At 48.1% G+C, this 15,670-nt stretch overlaps 1 protein-coding gene across 7 annotated transcripts in view; it reads right to left on the bottom strand.

The window, feature by feature from the left end:
* ARNTL (aryl hydrocarbon receptor nuclear translocator like) overlaps positions 1-15,293 on the bottom strand; it is a 100,707-nt gene extending 85,414 nt beyond the window's left edge. For 5 of the 7 annotated variants that reach the window (XM_046014837.1, XM_046014840.1, XM_046014839.1 and 2 more), the window contains exon 1: positions 14,261-14,401. The gene's annotated coding sequence lies outside the window, so the exon portion shown is untranslated. Of the gene's footprint in view, positions 1-13,176; positions 13,261-14,260; positions 14,402-15,089 lie in introns of those variants that run through there. The other 2 variants (XM_046014836.1, XM_046014835.1) reach the window with 2 other exon arrangements.
* Positions 15,294-15,670: the final 377 nt, after the last annotated feature.

Consider the following 15,670-nt stretch of genomic DNA (forward strand, 5'->3'; position numbering starts at 1 on the left):
CATACTGTAGATGACAAAGCAAACCTTTTTCAAAGTATTTTGCCCCACGTTATGAAGCAGAAGAGGTTGGACTCAAACCTAGGACTTCTGGCTCCTAGCTCAGTTCCCTGTCTACTGTACCACTTACACTGATGAATCATCCTCTAACAGACAGCGGAAGTCTTTCAGATCATTCGTATTCCCTCTGGCACCTTGGCTTTACCTGGCTGCCTAGTTTCTGAGCCATGAGTCGCCCTGAGTTCCAGATGGTCGCACATGTCCTGATTTCTCTGTGCCTGCCTAGGTTCTGACCCTGGGCTCGGGCATCTCCCCAGCTCTCAGGAGAGCCTCCAAACTCTACTGAATCCTTCCCATGGGTACTGCAAGGCAGCACACCGCAAGCTTCTCCTAATGTTCAATCTCCTCTCCACTATTAAAAACAGATTTTGCTGGACTCATGACCTCCCACTTAAAGATATTTCTCAGCCTCCTTTTGTAGTTAATGAAGCCATATAACTACGTTCTGGCCCCTAGGATCAAAGAATGTGCTACTGCCAGGTCTTGACCTTAAAATGACACCCCCCCTTTCCCCCAGGAGATAGATGTTCAAATTAGAAGCTCCCCCCTTCAACCACCAAGTGGAAACCACATGATGAAGATGGAAGGCCCGAACCACTACCTACTATGGACTAGTTTCAGCCACTGTGACTGTGGATCTCTTTAATACAGGAACTTACTTGGTATCCCAACCAAAAAGGCTTGAGTGACAACAGTTATACATTCTCCAAGTAAAGCCCCTTGCCACCAATTAAATACGTCAAAGAGGAGGTTGAAAACTACATAAGGAAGTGTTCCATTCAGGTTTATTTAAGGGAAAAATTCTAAAAAATACAAATACCAGGACCTCAAAGATGATTTATGTTCAGATCTCAGGAAAAACTGAAAGAGCCCACAGAAGCAAATCAGCCCCCTTCAATAACAGGAGGGGAGAGCACTGTAAGTGATAAGCACGACCAGTCCTCTCTCCTACAGTGGCTCACTCCATTCCTGGAAAAGGCACCAAGAGCCGAAATGATGTGAGCCAAGGCTAATTTCTCCATGGAAACAATGTGATAACAGGAGCTTGTGTTCCTAACCGAGAACTTGATGGTAAACTTTTAAAAGACATTACATAAATTCCATGTTTGATCATCTATTAAAGCCTTTGGACTTCTTTTTTTTTTAAATATTATATATATATACATATATATATTTATATAAATATATATATATTATTTTTATAAATAATTTATATATAAATATATATTTATATATTTATATATAAATATATAATATTAATATAATATATAATAAATATATATTATAATATAAATTTATAAATATATATTTATATAAATATATATTTTTATATAAATATATATATATTTATATGAGAGATAGACAGCATGGGCAGAGGGAGAGAGAGAAGCAGACTCTCCACTGAGCAGAGAGCCTGATGTGGGGCTCGATTCCAGGACCCTGAGATCATGACCTGAGCCGAAGGCAGATGCTTAACTGACTGACTCAGCCTGGCTCACCAAAGCCTTTCGGCTTTTAAAGCTAGAAGTGCTTTTGGTCTAATAGTCTGCCACAAAAGATAGAGGTGTATTCTATGCTATAGAAAGCAAGTGCAAATCAACTAACCCAACACAACCACCAATTACATGACCTTTTATTTATTCTGATTCGCTAACAGTGTGTAGCACAAAACACTTCACTTTAGTAATTACTGCAGACTTCTGAATACAGTAAGTCAGATCAATTAACATCTTTCATAGAGAAAGCAAATAGAAACTTGGGAACAGATTAAAAGTTAAAGTCAGTAAAGCAACGTTTTAAGTCCTGGCTGCCACCGACTAGCTTTGGGACCCAGGGCAGTAGTGTAAACTCTCCAGATACTTCATAGCCTGCAAAATGAGTCTTTATAACACCTCTCCTCGTGGGGCCGTGGTGAAGACTAAATAAGACAATGCATGTAAAAGTTACTTCATAAATCACACACAGAGGTAAATGGTACTATCAGAATCATGACATTTGCAAAGACTTTGGTGGGGAGATTTTGACAAGCAACATAATGAATGCTGAGCGGACTACAAGCTACCTGGCCACTTTCTGAAAAACTGACCCAGAGCAATCCTTTCCCCTGCCTTTTGCTGCACTTTAAATTCCCACATGCATGAGAGGGCAAGAGTTAGTCAATCTGCTACATTCAGGGCTGGCATCCATTTGCTCAGGAGCTGTAAGCAGCCAACGAGAGCTACTCGATGTCAGCCATGGGCTACGAAGAAGACAGAGCCACAGTGAGCTGAGGCAACTGTGTAATGTGTCATTTATCGACCAAAAACGCCTTCTGAAGATGTGTGCTGTCAGAAACCTCAAAACCAGGGGCAGGAAGCATGTGCAGTACCAAGGAAAAAGGAGAAAGATGATGATAGTGGTTGAGAGTGTAGGCTCCAGAGACTGTCCTGGGTTTGAATCACAGCTTCCCCACCCACTGTATGTTATCTGAAGCATCTCTGGGTCTCAGTCTCCCTAATTAGAAAATGAGACTGACAGTGTCCACCCAACAGAGTTACTTATTAAATGGGAAAAGGCATATAAGCACTTCGCACAGTTCTTGGCATATGGCAAATGATGAAATGTTAAGTAATAATGATGATGATACCATGCGAAACTAACAAAAATTAAGATCTGGCACATCTCCAATCAAGACTTTTCTACAGGCTTTAGAATCAGATATTACCTGGACAGCGTGCTGGCTCACCCATTAGTCCCTAGACTAATCAAGATTCTTCTGGATTTCTGCCTCATGCCCCAGGATAGGTGAAACATCCAAGCATACCTAACTGGCTGTAAAGATTCTGACACTTGTTTTTCTGGCTCACAGCTGCCCATCACTATCCTGAGAGATGTGTGCAGAGAACAGATTAACGTGAGTATCTGCGCCTAGCCTTTCCAGCCATTCCCAGGCTGTGGCTCCCCATCTCTAAGGGTGAAATATATCTCCACCTTCAAAATATGGCCCTACCCAGCGAAGTGAGGCCCGTCAGCACCCATCCCGTGGACAGCGCCGCATCCGTAAACATGCCCTGGAGGCGGGAGAACGCTCTTCATTACCCTCCAGGCTATCTTTGCAAGGCCAGTACTCCTTCACTGTGAAAACCACAGCTGTGGCTCCTTTGGCTCCCTTGAGCCCTGGAGCAACTTCACAGCTTTCAAAACCTTTATTCTTTCCTTATCTCATTCCAGCATCAGAATAACATTGTAAGGGGCTGGGCAGGAATTGTTACACCTGTTCCACAGATAAGGAATCAGCCAGTTTGAGACATTTAAGTTTGAGACACTTAAGTAATTTGCTCAGGCTCTCTCGTGCTTGAGTAGCAGAAGCAGCCCAGAATGCAAGTTATCTGGTTCCTCATCTGGTTCTCTTTCCAGAAAATGTGGATATTTGTTTTTAAACATTCAACTTTCATAATGGTGCTGTGCTTCTGGAGAATGCATTAACCAAGGCAGCTCGGTCACAGTACAGTGAAGATTCACATACTTGAAAGACACTCACACAGGCAGATGTTCCCTGCACTCGAGAAATCTAAAGGGTGACGGAAAACAGCCATGCCAATTAACATAATTGACAATTCCCAGCTCTGGCTCCCTCTAACTGTCTGGATTCAGGTCTGTGGCGGCTAGTCCCTCTCGCTCTGATACCACTGAAACACTGACACTGGACTGAGGCTTCAGCATAATTATTTCACATCACTGAAATAGTAGTCAGAACCATGGTAAAACCCAACTTTAGTGGTTCTTCCTCCACTGCCGACCAGTCTCTGCCTCACCAGGTAAACTCTGACTTGCCACTTAACCTCAGAGTTTCCTAATCTACAAAATGAAGGAGTGGGCTAAATAGAGCCTTGTCTATTCCGAACTCATGGCTCCAACACCCCAACCAAATCCAAATCCTTCATGTGGAGGACACTGGGAGACAGCAGAGTCCAATGGTCAAGAGCTTCCATGGCCCAGTTTTAAAGCTTTGATCCTCTGCTTTTTAGCTATGCTGACCTTAGGGAGGTCCCTGGATCACTCTGTGCTTCAAAATCCTCACCTCTAAAATGATGCTAATAATCTTAATACCCCTTCCTGGGGTTTTACAACACATTAAATCAGATCATGCATGTGAAATGCTAAGGACATCAAAGATATGATGTGTTTCATGTTTAGGCATTGACTGATCTTCCAAACTTAAATTTCCACCACTTTTTGAGAACCCTCCATTCTACGCAAGTCTCTTTTCCTGTATACAGGTTGGTCATTCCTACCTCTATGCATTTAATTGTGCTATGTTCCCACCCATCTACCCCGTGGAAATACCTGTGCTACCCCTTGTCTGTGCTCTAAATCCTACCCATCCTTAAAGGTCTGGACTAAACCTGATCATTTCCATGAGGCCTCCTTCCTCCCATGACACTGAACTCCTGCAGTACTTACAAATAGTCTAGACCACTTCACTGCATTATACATGGCCTTGGATTATCTTCCATCAACAGATGAAACTGCAGGCTCCTTGGCTATAACAACTCATTCTTCTTTTTTAAAAATTTCAAGATTTTATTTTTTAAGTAATCTCTACACCCAACATGGGGCTCGAAACTGTAACCCCGAGATCAAGAGTCACACGCTCTTGACTGAGTCACCCAGGCGCCCCTAAAACTCTTTGTGCTTTCTTCCCTCTGGGTTTAGCCTGAGTGCCTGGCATCTGGCCCCTCAGATACATGTTGACGGAATAAATAAATGTGTAATACTTATGCCCAAAGAAATACACAGTAAGTTTTCTTTCCATCAATGTGGCTCAGCTGTTGATTTGTTGTACTTTGAGGCCAATTAAAGATAACATAAAGATGAACATCAGCCAGGCAAGGACAACCATGGCCAGTTAAGTCCTGATCATCAATCAAAGATACTAGTATCTGACCAGGCTGAAGAACAAGAAGAACACAAATGTCCAAGGAAGCGGTCACCTAGACTCCGAAGTACACTGCGTGACCAAGCTCACGAGGGCTAGACAGGGAAAGAAAGTTGAGGTTTTCCCAGGCTGAACTCATTCATTTGGTAAGTACTTATTAAGCGACTACTCTGCAGACGCTGTCGTAGTTGTGAGGATACAGCCAAGAACAAAAGAGACCCAATTCCTGTTCAGAGTCTAGCATCTAAGGAGGAAGGCTAGGTATCATGCCACCTCCCAGCTCCAAAGTGAAATCCAGCAGAAACTTCTTGCCCCAACTCCTTGCTACGCCTTCACATAAGGGAAAAAGAAAACAAAACAACAACAACAACAAAAAACCAACATCTCATTCACAACTGACCACACAGAGGCCATGCTGAAAGTGCTGTTTCAATCCCAAGGAGGCTTCCCTTCTCGAATCTGGTGGGGAAGTCTGCACCAAAGTGCCCGTACCCTGAGCCATGTGAACTCTAACACCCTGTGTCCCAGAGTCCTTTAAAAGGCAAACTTGTCAAATAGCAAATGTGGCTCATGACACCAAAGTGAAACAGAGAGGGGCAAGGAGGAAGGGAGGGGTGGTCGTTAGCTAGCTCTTACCACCTCAAAACCTGAGGCTCTTTTCTCCTTTGGAGCAGAAACCTCTTCTATCATCGAAAGCCTTAAAAAAAATTTTTTTTTTCCTCCAGCAGGATACTGAAAATAGCTTTGCATTTAACATTTAAAATTGTTTTTGATCCCACACTCTTTCAGCTCTGCTCTCTCCTGCAAATTCATTCCATTCCCTAAGGGCACTTAGAAGTATAATTCATAAGTAACAAACCATAGTCACCATTTTTATCCCTAAGAGTTAAAAAGAAAAACCAGTTTACATAATTATATGGAAGATAAGTTGGCCAAGAACACAGGAATCTCATCTGGACCGAAAGTTCTAGGACGAAATTTCTTTCCACTCATTAAGAAAGATAGCAGATCAGCATGAGGGTGCAGACGGAGTGGGCTTTCTAACTGTGGAACACCATACCCAAAACTTCTGGAGCTCCTCATTATTTGAGTACATCTACTTCTTCAAGAAGAAACTGGAGGCAGCCATTTGAGGGTAGGTTGGAACAATGAATTATGTGTTTTCCCACGGTGGTGAGAAAACAGGCTTTTATATTCAAGAAGGACCTGAGAAGTCAAAGCTCAGGGAGGGCAGCTTCCTCGGAAGTTATTCAGCAAGTCAGGGGTGGGGCTGAGATTTGGGCCCTAGCGCTCCTAGCTCCCAGGGCAGGGCTCTCCCCACACTCTGCATGCCACCCGCTCATTTATAACAAGGGGAACTAAATCTTGAAGGCACGATGGGAAGAATTCCTTTCATAAAACTTTTTTTGGCAGACTGGAAAAACAGGAAGAGATGGGTCCCATTGATGGTAACAGTAAATGACCTAGAACACTATCTCTAGACGAGGGGGTCCAGCTGCAGAAGGCGTAATTAATGCTGTGAATACTTTAGCACTAAACAGCATGGCTTCAACCACAGTTAGCGCGAAATGACGTTTTGTGGGCTTGCCTGGGAATTAAGCCATCAGTCGGTTCATCTTTTTCTATAGAAAAATTCATCCCAGGTTTCAAGTGCCTTACAAATGAACTTTTGGAGCAGACCTGCTGGGAAGATGGCTACACATGTGAAACAGATTTCTGAGGGCTGAAGCCCTGCACCAAACACAATGAAAACAGCAATCGCTGATGAAACGTGCTAGGGTCACATTTATGAGAAAACCCTTTGAATCGCTAATTTATGTGCAATATAAAGTTTTATTAAAAGCCTTCTGTGCAGAGTCTAGTTAACTGCTCTTCATAGATATATACTATATACTATCTCTTCATAGATATATACTATAACTGCTCTTCAAGATATAACTAAGGCCCAATGCTCCTATTCTGTATGTGAGTATTTACAGGGATTTTCTGGCACTGGGCTCAGGTTATAGGAGGATAAAATATCTGCATACAAGGAACATATATAAACCGGTTACCAGGCCTTTACCTTCCTCAGAAACAAGCTACTTCCAACCTCAGGGCCTTTGCACTTGTTGTTCCCACTTTCTGGAACACTTTCCTCCAATCTTCCTGCAGTTGAGCTTCAATGTCACCTCTTCAGAAAGTCCCCCTCAGGGGACCCAGCTAAAACAACCTTCCTCTCATCATTCATTGCCACTGTTGTTTTACTCTATGCAATTGCCTTCCTCGCATCGACACTATCGGAAGAGAATGTCTTCAACTGTTCATGATCTGTCTCTGGCTGGGACTCTGTTTTGTTCCCTGCAGTATCTCCAGCGCCTGTAACAGTGCTGTGTACACAGTAAGCATCCGATCCACTACACTGAAGGGCTAAATGAGTACAGTTGGAGAATGGGAAGTGAGAACAAGATACTTACTTGGGAAACGATTAAAAAATGAGAGAACTGGCCATCCCGATTAGCTACAATGTGACAATTTGCTAATTATGAAGCACACTGCTTCTGAGCGAATGGCTGGCAATTGAAAGTGACAAAGAGAGATAGAGTGCATATGTGAAGGGGGCAAATGTCACCAGAGGAGGCTTCACCAAGCAAGAAGTGCAATTTGAGGCAGGCTAGGACAAAGGCAACAGGCCCCTTGGGTCAAGGGGGAGAGGCGAGCAAGACAGACAGCAGGGAGGTGTAAGGCCTGCGGGCCGCTGAGGCCAGGGAAGGCAGAGCTAAGCAGCACGGAACCTCCAATCCCGGGCTCAGTCTGGCAATGGTGGTTGGGGTGGAGGAGCAGGGCCACTGAGGGGGAACAGGGTCCGATTCTGTAGGGCCTGGAGCACTGAACATGGGGACGTCAACCACAGGCCGCTGGCAACAGGGCTGTTTCTGGAAGGCAAAGCTGGCCCCGTTGTATGGGAAGAACTGAAGCAGGCAGAGGGTAGAACAGAAAACAGAAGATACCCTCACTGGTCTAAGTACAAGGGGCAAAAAGAGCTTCTTCCCTCTGCTTGGATATGAAAATAACATAAGTAAGCAAGACGTCAAGGAACTCCCTCCACCTCCCCTTGAAAAAGACAATTTCCAGAATCTTTCACAATAGAATCCCATGGCAGATTCAGGTCAACTTCCCATACATCCTACACTTGGATCACTCAAGGAGGATAACAGAGGTTCCAAACAATAGCTCTGAGGGCACAGCATGTCTTTCCAGGCCTTCCAAATCCAAGGTTAATTACATTCAGTATAGTCTGTGTTTATTATCTTTCTATTCTTTGGGGGAAAAAAGAAAGTGGTATCTAACTCCACTGTGCAGTATATATTTGAACATTATATAACACATTTTTATGTAACAGGTTCTTGACATAAGACAATGTTTCTCTTACTATCTAAATGTATTCAGAAAACAACTGGTATTAATATATATATATATATATATATATATATATATATATATATATACACACACCAAGGCTGTTGATGCCTGCTTCGGGTTAAAAAGCTGGGGAGAAGAAGAAGGTGAGAGACATTGAAAAGGTCTCCTCCCCAGTGAGGAGATCTGCAGATGGCTAGAGGGAGGCAAGGGGTACCAAGCTCCGTTGGAAGGTTCATCCAATGCCCAGAGCTGCCCAGGGAGGGGCTGGCTGAGCCTGGCGAGGCCCATGTCAGAGCAATGCCGCAGAAGGGCATGAGGAAGCAAGAGAGACAGACATGCGCAACACAATGTGAGAAGAATGCTCGTGAACCCCTGGAACTGCTCCTTGGGTGAGATCGGAACGGGCATCGTGTCCTGCCACAGAGGACTTCAGTCGTGATGAAGAGAAGGTGCCTGACCGCATGCATCAACAGTAAGATGGGTTAGCAACCCCTGTGTGCCTGCGTGCCTTTCAGCACGGTGCTGGGCACCGCACACACAGCGTTTCAGGTGGTGGCTCCTCCCTGGCCCTGTCCCCCCCCCCCTCACCAGCAGACCCAGACAACAGTGCTTAGAGGACAGACCCTGGAGTCCTCGGGCATAGATCCTGTCCACCCCACACCAGCTGAGTGACTTCGGGCAGTCTCCAAAACCACATCACTTGTGGAAAAAAAAAAAGGATAATTAAGGTACCTACCTCATGGGGTTGTGATAAAGATTAAACAGGTTAATAAACATAAGGTGACTAACATCTTTGCGGGCACACAGACAGTGTTCAATAAATATTAGCCACTAATGCCATCAGTACTATTACTTCTGTTTTGCAAATGAGGTTAAGTGAGGCTCAAGCTAACTAAGTGGCCCAGGTCACACATTTCAAACAGCAGTTGAAGGCACAAATATACACAAACGTTTTACTCAGTATACGTACAACATCCAACAAATACAGTATTAATCAGAATAGGAAATCAGGCAGACCTCCACTCCCTTCTTTAACCTGGCTGGATGAACACGAGTTTATACTATTTAAAAGTGCAGCATGTACAAACGTAAAAATCATTTCTCATCATATGCCAGCACTCAACATTCCCCTAAAGCAAAGATGACTAAAGCTTAACCAATCTCATCCCCCCAACCACTTTAAGTCCCAAACCCAATCCTCTCTTCCCTGTAGACCTAACTGTTCATGGCCATGTCCGTGAGTCTCTGATGCAACCCATTCCAACTCCTCCTCCTCAAAGATCACTAACTGATTAGATTGGGAAAGCACATCCTGAAGGCTCCCTGTGCCTGTGATTTGGGGAAAGCAAGATGAACTCCCTGCAAAGTGCTTGGCCCGAGCAAGCAGGGGAGACAGTCCCAGAGACAGCCCAGCCCAATATAGATGCAGCAGTACTATGAATTCAAGCTAAACCAAGGGCCAGGGGGCAATGCTGCCAGGTGTCGTGGAGGGGGAAGAAAAACACAATGAAGAAATCGTTCTTGGAGGACCACGCACCTGAGCTGGGTCTTAGAGAAGAGTAAGATTTTGACATGAGAAAGCTGGAAGATGGAATGGGCCAAGGACTGGTCCAGGCAACAGACAGCCTTTCAGTTTGACTAGATAGTCCCTTGCACGTGGACAGGCAGGCTGGGTACGGAGAGGTGAGAAGGAGCAGAAGTACCAAGAGCTAACATTCACTGAATGCTCACTATGTGCCATGAAGGGCTTCATGTATTTTTTAATAGTTTTAACTCATTTAATCTATATCCCAGAGATCCCAGTCTTACAACTGAGGTTACCAAGACACAGTGAGCAAAGCAACTTGACTACACGTCATAAAGCTGGTAAGGAACAGTTAGGATGTGCGATCTGCTCCGAAGTCTGCACTTTTCACCGCTCCAACAAACTGCCTCTCAGGACAGCTCAGCGGTGAGGGGGCACAGGCACCGGTGTGTTATGAGGATGAAATGAGTCAGTGCTTGCAAGCAGTTTGCAACCAGAACTCCAAAGTCACAAATGCAGGCTCTCGGCTGCCGTTAACATCTACAATGAACCTGCTGGCAGCTGAAGCAGGAGAGACAGATTATGAAATGGGCCAGGACAAAAACCTACCTTTATGCTATGTAGGAAGGGAACCAAGAAAGCATCATGACCCAAAGCCTGAAAAAGAAGGGAATTTCAAGAAGGATGGAAAGAAAGGTAGGGGAACAGCTGCACAGGGGCCAGGAATAACCATTCTGGACTAAGGACAGGCCCCTGGAATTCAAGATGGAAAGTTGGCGGAGATGTTTGAGAACTATAGAGAAGGTGGTAGAAGAGAGCAGGCAGAGGGCGGGAGCTAGGGACAGCGCAGACGAGAAAGTGGAAGAGGTGAACAAGTGGAAGAGGTGAACGTACATAGCCCTGTGAGAGGCCTCTGGGCAGGGAGGAGAGAGGCATACAGACTCAGGGGTACCATGTACAAACAAGTCAAAGCTGCCTGCTGCATCATAAGCCTGCAGAAGGCCTATGTCCTCCCCTTCCATCCTTCCTCTACTACATTGAGATGAATGTTTCTCTGGGTTTGTGAGGAGGCTGAGGACAAACAGCCTGGAGGATTTTCAGGGGGGCAGAACCATGGCAGTGCTGGGAGGGAGTGGCAGCAGGCCCCGAGGGAGGGCTTCCTGTATGCCAGGCATTTGACACGCACCATCTCCCTTGACCCTGACACAGACTCTGTGAGGCAGGCACTGTCACTGCACCGCAGAGGAGGAGCCTGCGGTCAGAGGGATCAAGCAATTGTCTAATTAGAACCCAAATCCCAGGTCCTGCCACTGGAGTCCAGGCTCCTGCCCAAAGGGAAGGTCCATGGAAAAGAAACAGACCCAAGACCCAGTTGCTTTTTCTGAACTGGAAAGACAGGAAGAGACCTGGGGGTGGGAAGGCGGAGAAGACAGGACATTCTGAGCCCGAAGGAAGAGATACTGAGGGGGCTCGAGTCTGAGCAGGGCTTGTTCTGAGAGAGAAAGAGGAGAAAAGCCAGAGTGGCTGTTTGGGGTAAATCTGGGTGTCGTGACAAAGTGGCAAAGTGGCAATGAGGTGAGAAAAGACTGCAGAAGGGTGACTGACATGCCTGTGTTCCTGGGCGGCTCACTAAACCTCAAGGTCTAGAGATGAGTTTTACTTCCCTGCAAGTATCAACCATGATGCTAACTAAAATCCCTCCATAACGGTAACATGGTAAGGGGCAGAAATTGCTTCTTTTGAGACTCTGTCTTACCACCCTCAGAGCTGATGTTGCAATCACAAACAGAAGACAGCTCACAGAAGGAAAGCAACTCTTACACCAAAGAGAGATATGAAATACTTAGTTTCTATAGATTTTCATGCAGTTGCGTTAACACAGCCAAGTCTTTCCATGGGCTTGTTCACTGTTTAGTATATAAATTGCACAAAGACGGTTGGCATGGAAGGAAAAAATCTGAAAACACGGCCACTTCCCTTTCTTCCGTGTGGTAGGCAAACCTCTTCTGCAGAAGGCAGACAAACTCCCGAGTAGTCATCATTTTCTAAATCATTTGAAATGGAGTCTTTAAAACCCCATCTGTTGTTCTGTTTGTTTCCTATGAAAATAGGGCTTCAGCTCAGATGTTCTGGAGGGAGATTACCAACCTGAACTCAAATGTATTAAATATTTAAAGATGCAGAGAACTCTAGAGCAGAAGGAACCTTTGAGATCACCTAATTCAACTGCCTTACTTTCCACCTGGGGCATATAGAACCCAGAGAGGCTCAGTGACTCACTCCCAGTGGCACAGCCATGAACACCCAAGTCTGGGCCAGAACCAGCAAGTTCTAACTCTCAGGCTAATGCTCTCCCACCACCTGTTCCTTTCTCTCTCCCTCTTTTTAAACTTTAGGAGTTGGAAAAAGGCACAGATTTACCTGTAGTTTAAATTATTATTATTATTCACTGGCTACCATCAAAACCAAAATATCTCCACAGATCCCGTTTCAGATGATACAGGCAATTTTGAAGCCTTCTAAATAGGTTCAACAAGCTGATTTAAAGGCTTATCAGTAACGTGAACTCAGTAACCGATCATGGACCAAAAGATTCAATTTTGTGTTTTTAAAAAAATATTTTGGAGTTTCACTGATATGGAAATTTAATTTAACAGCAGTGACTATCCCCCCACCACCACCTTGACAGCACAAAGAGCAAGAGATTATTCAAAACTGCTCAGGAGCAGCAATGATTATTTTAAGCTCATGATTCAACCAGTACATTAATTAAAAACTCCACCAACCCAAATTGACAGATCCTGATATCAATGGGACCAGAAGAATTAAAATAATAGTTGTCATATAAAAATAGATTAAAACGGGGAACAGCAGCAGATGTCAGAAGGACAAGCCTGCGTTGTGGGAAATGAGATGCAGCTAAGGGGCAGCTTTTGTGGATTTCTTAAAGAACGAAGACCCTGGAAATACAGGTACACTCAAGAAATGCTTCCTCACAAATACCGGATCTTATTTCTGGAAGCTGGGTGAGAAAACTTGGCTAATAATTCCATGCAGAGGAACAGCTCTGTAAGCAGGGAGAAGAGACTGGCAAGCGCCAAAGTGCCCAGACAAGGCTACGGGACCAGGAAGGGGCCAAGGGGCTGAAGCGGAGGAGGGAAAGGGGGATAGGGAATGTGGGGCGAGGGGTGCCAGCCTGGTCCCTCATCGGCCAGCACCTACAGTGACATCCGACGCCAATGTCCAGTGCAACCCTTTCTTCTCCTGCACCTACCCTCCGACACCTGCCTTTGCTCCGCAGCCGGCTCTCAAGACCCCTCGGTCGTTGAGACGGGGTCGTTGACTCAAGCCCCACAAGGTCCGCATTAATTTCTGCTCTTCACTTCTATCTCCGAGCAAACGAGAGCACTCCTGGCTGTCAACGCCCGGCAACTGCGAGCGGGAACCTTTCTTTTCTGACATCTGTCAAACCCGGTGCTAGAGCCAGCCTCGCTGCGCCCTCCGCCGGGCTCCGGGGCTTCTAGGGCGGGCGGTGGGCCCACATCGGGACGCCGGCCGACCTCCCCGCGCCGTCGGGCACCTGCTCAAAGACCCAGGGAGGATGCTCCCGGGGCCGCCGAGGACCCAGACGGCGCAGGCCGGACGAAAGTTCGAGTCCTGCGGTCTACTACACTACGGGCCCCGGATTCCCGGGTGCAGCGCGAAGGCCCCCGACAGGGCCGAAGGGGCGAGCAGACTCGCACTCCCCAAGCCCGACGGAGACGCCCTCCCGCCCCCTCCCAGCCCCACAGGCTCCCGAAAGGGAAGTGGAGGAGATGGGGAGGAACGGCAGAAGAGGCATTGCTTGCCCAACGCCCTTGGGGTGCAGCCGTCAAGAATGGTCCTCTCGAGGGTCTCCCCAGCTCCCAGGGATACATTCTGGGACTCGCCCTGAGCCGGATCATCGCTCCCAAAGGGCGGAGCTGGCCCTTTAAGAGGCAGCTGGCTGCTTCCTCCCCCCCGTCAGGTAGCGATGCCCGCGGAGGGGAGGTGGGTACTCCCGCGGACACTTTCCCGGTCCCTTTAAGGGCGCCTGCAGCACCTCTGCCCGCCCTATCCTGCACCGCCAGCCCCCGCGAGAGAGGATGGGGGCGGCCGGGCGCGGCGCCTTTAAGGGGCGCAGCCTCCCCGCGGCTCGGGTGGGGGCAGGGAGCGGGCACGGGCCCTTTAAGGCCGGCAGCGGGCACGTCGGGCAGGGTTCCCCGGCGGCCGGGCTGCGCCCCGGGCGGCGGCGGGGGCGCCGCGCCTGCCAGGGTGCTAACGGCCCCCGACGGGGTGGCCGGGGCCGCGCCGCTGGCTGCGGCCAGCCCGACACTCACCGTGGCTCGCGGGAGCGCCCGCGTCCGCGCCCCCACTCGGATCCCGCGGCGGCGGCGGCGGTGAGTCCGGCGCGGGTAAACAGGCACCTCCGTCCCTGACCTACTTTCTGCCTTCCCTAAATGTCGCACCACTAACCTACTTTCCGACCAATCCGCTCCCCGCCGGCCCAGGCCCGGCCCCCCGCCCACCAATCGCTGTGCCCAACCCCCCCTTCCCCGCCCACCAATGGAGGAGCCCCGGAGCCCGGATACCTGCCTCTTTCCACCAGCCAATCCGAGCGCCCGAAGGGAGCCGGTCTGGGCGGTCGCCCCCAGCCAATCCGTGCGCCTCTTGGCGGCCCGCTGCCCAGTGGTATAGCAGCTAGAGCGGCTGCTGACCAATGGTGGGGCGGCGGGGGCCGGTTTACCTGCTCCTTTCCCGCCACCAATCGCTGGGCGCACAGAAGCTCACGCCCCGACGAGAGGACCAATCGGCGCGCTTTCCCTGGATTTCCTCGCCCCTGCCCTCTCCCTTCCCCTTAGGTCTCCCGCTCGCGGTGGCCACTGCGGGTGCAGACGCCGCACTCCTGGCGGCCGGCTGGGCTGCCCCTCTTCTCCGGGTCCCCGGCTTGCTCCGGCTCAGCGGTCTCACCCCTCCTCCTCCTTCCTCCCTCGGGCACCCTGACAAAAAGCAGCGTTTCCTCCCTCGCCTCCCTCCAACTCCATCTAGGAAAGCAATTTTAGGAACGCCGGGTGCCAGACCTTTCCTGAAACCGCCGGGCTTGCCAAAGTCCAAACGGCAGAAGCGCACTCCCTGTTTCGAGAAGGCTTCCCCGTCCAAGTTTCTTACGTTCCTGTCGTTCGTCTTGACCTCCAGGCGTCCCGCTGCAGCTGTCATTCTCGCGGCTGAAAAGACAGGACTCGAGCCTCGGCGATTCCACGGCGCTTCCTCCCCGCGGCGGGGGGTTGACCACCTACTGTGCGGCTGCGGACTCCGGAGTCCGCGGAGAGCTGTCCAGGGAGTGAGACGGCAGGAAACAAATAGTTACCAAAAAATAAGTATTTCCTAACAGAACGCATCTTGGGTGCTGAGAAGACAGCGAACCCGTCTTACTTTTGTGTCTCGGGCACTTAGCAGAGGGCCTTTAGCACAGAGATCTCTTAACCTTCTGGCTGAGAACCTCCCTGAACAGGCGGGCGAGGGCGGTGTCTCCTTTTTTCATCAGGATCGCCTGATGGGAGTGAGACGGAGGGGCGGGGGCAGGTGTCTGACCCCAGCCAGTGCTTGGGATGTGTTTGTTGAGTGGATACAGCAACAAATGGAATGAAATCACTTCACTCAATTCTGTGATCCAGACGAGCCCCTAAGATTCCAGAATTCTAGCCTCTTTCCTTGAACACACACAGACACTGTGTTTTAATCCTGTAAAA

This window comes from Meles meles, chromosome 8 (assembly GCF_922984935.1).
Source record: "Meles meles chromosome 8, mMelMel3.1 paternal haplotype, whole genome shotgun sequence".
Taxonomy (NCBI): domain Eukaryota; kingdom Metazoa; phylum Chordata; class Mammalia; order Carnivora; family Mustelidae; genus Meles; species Meles meles.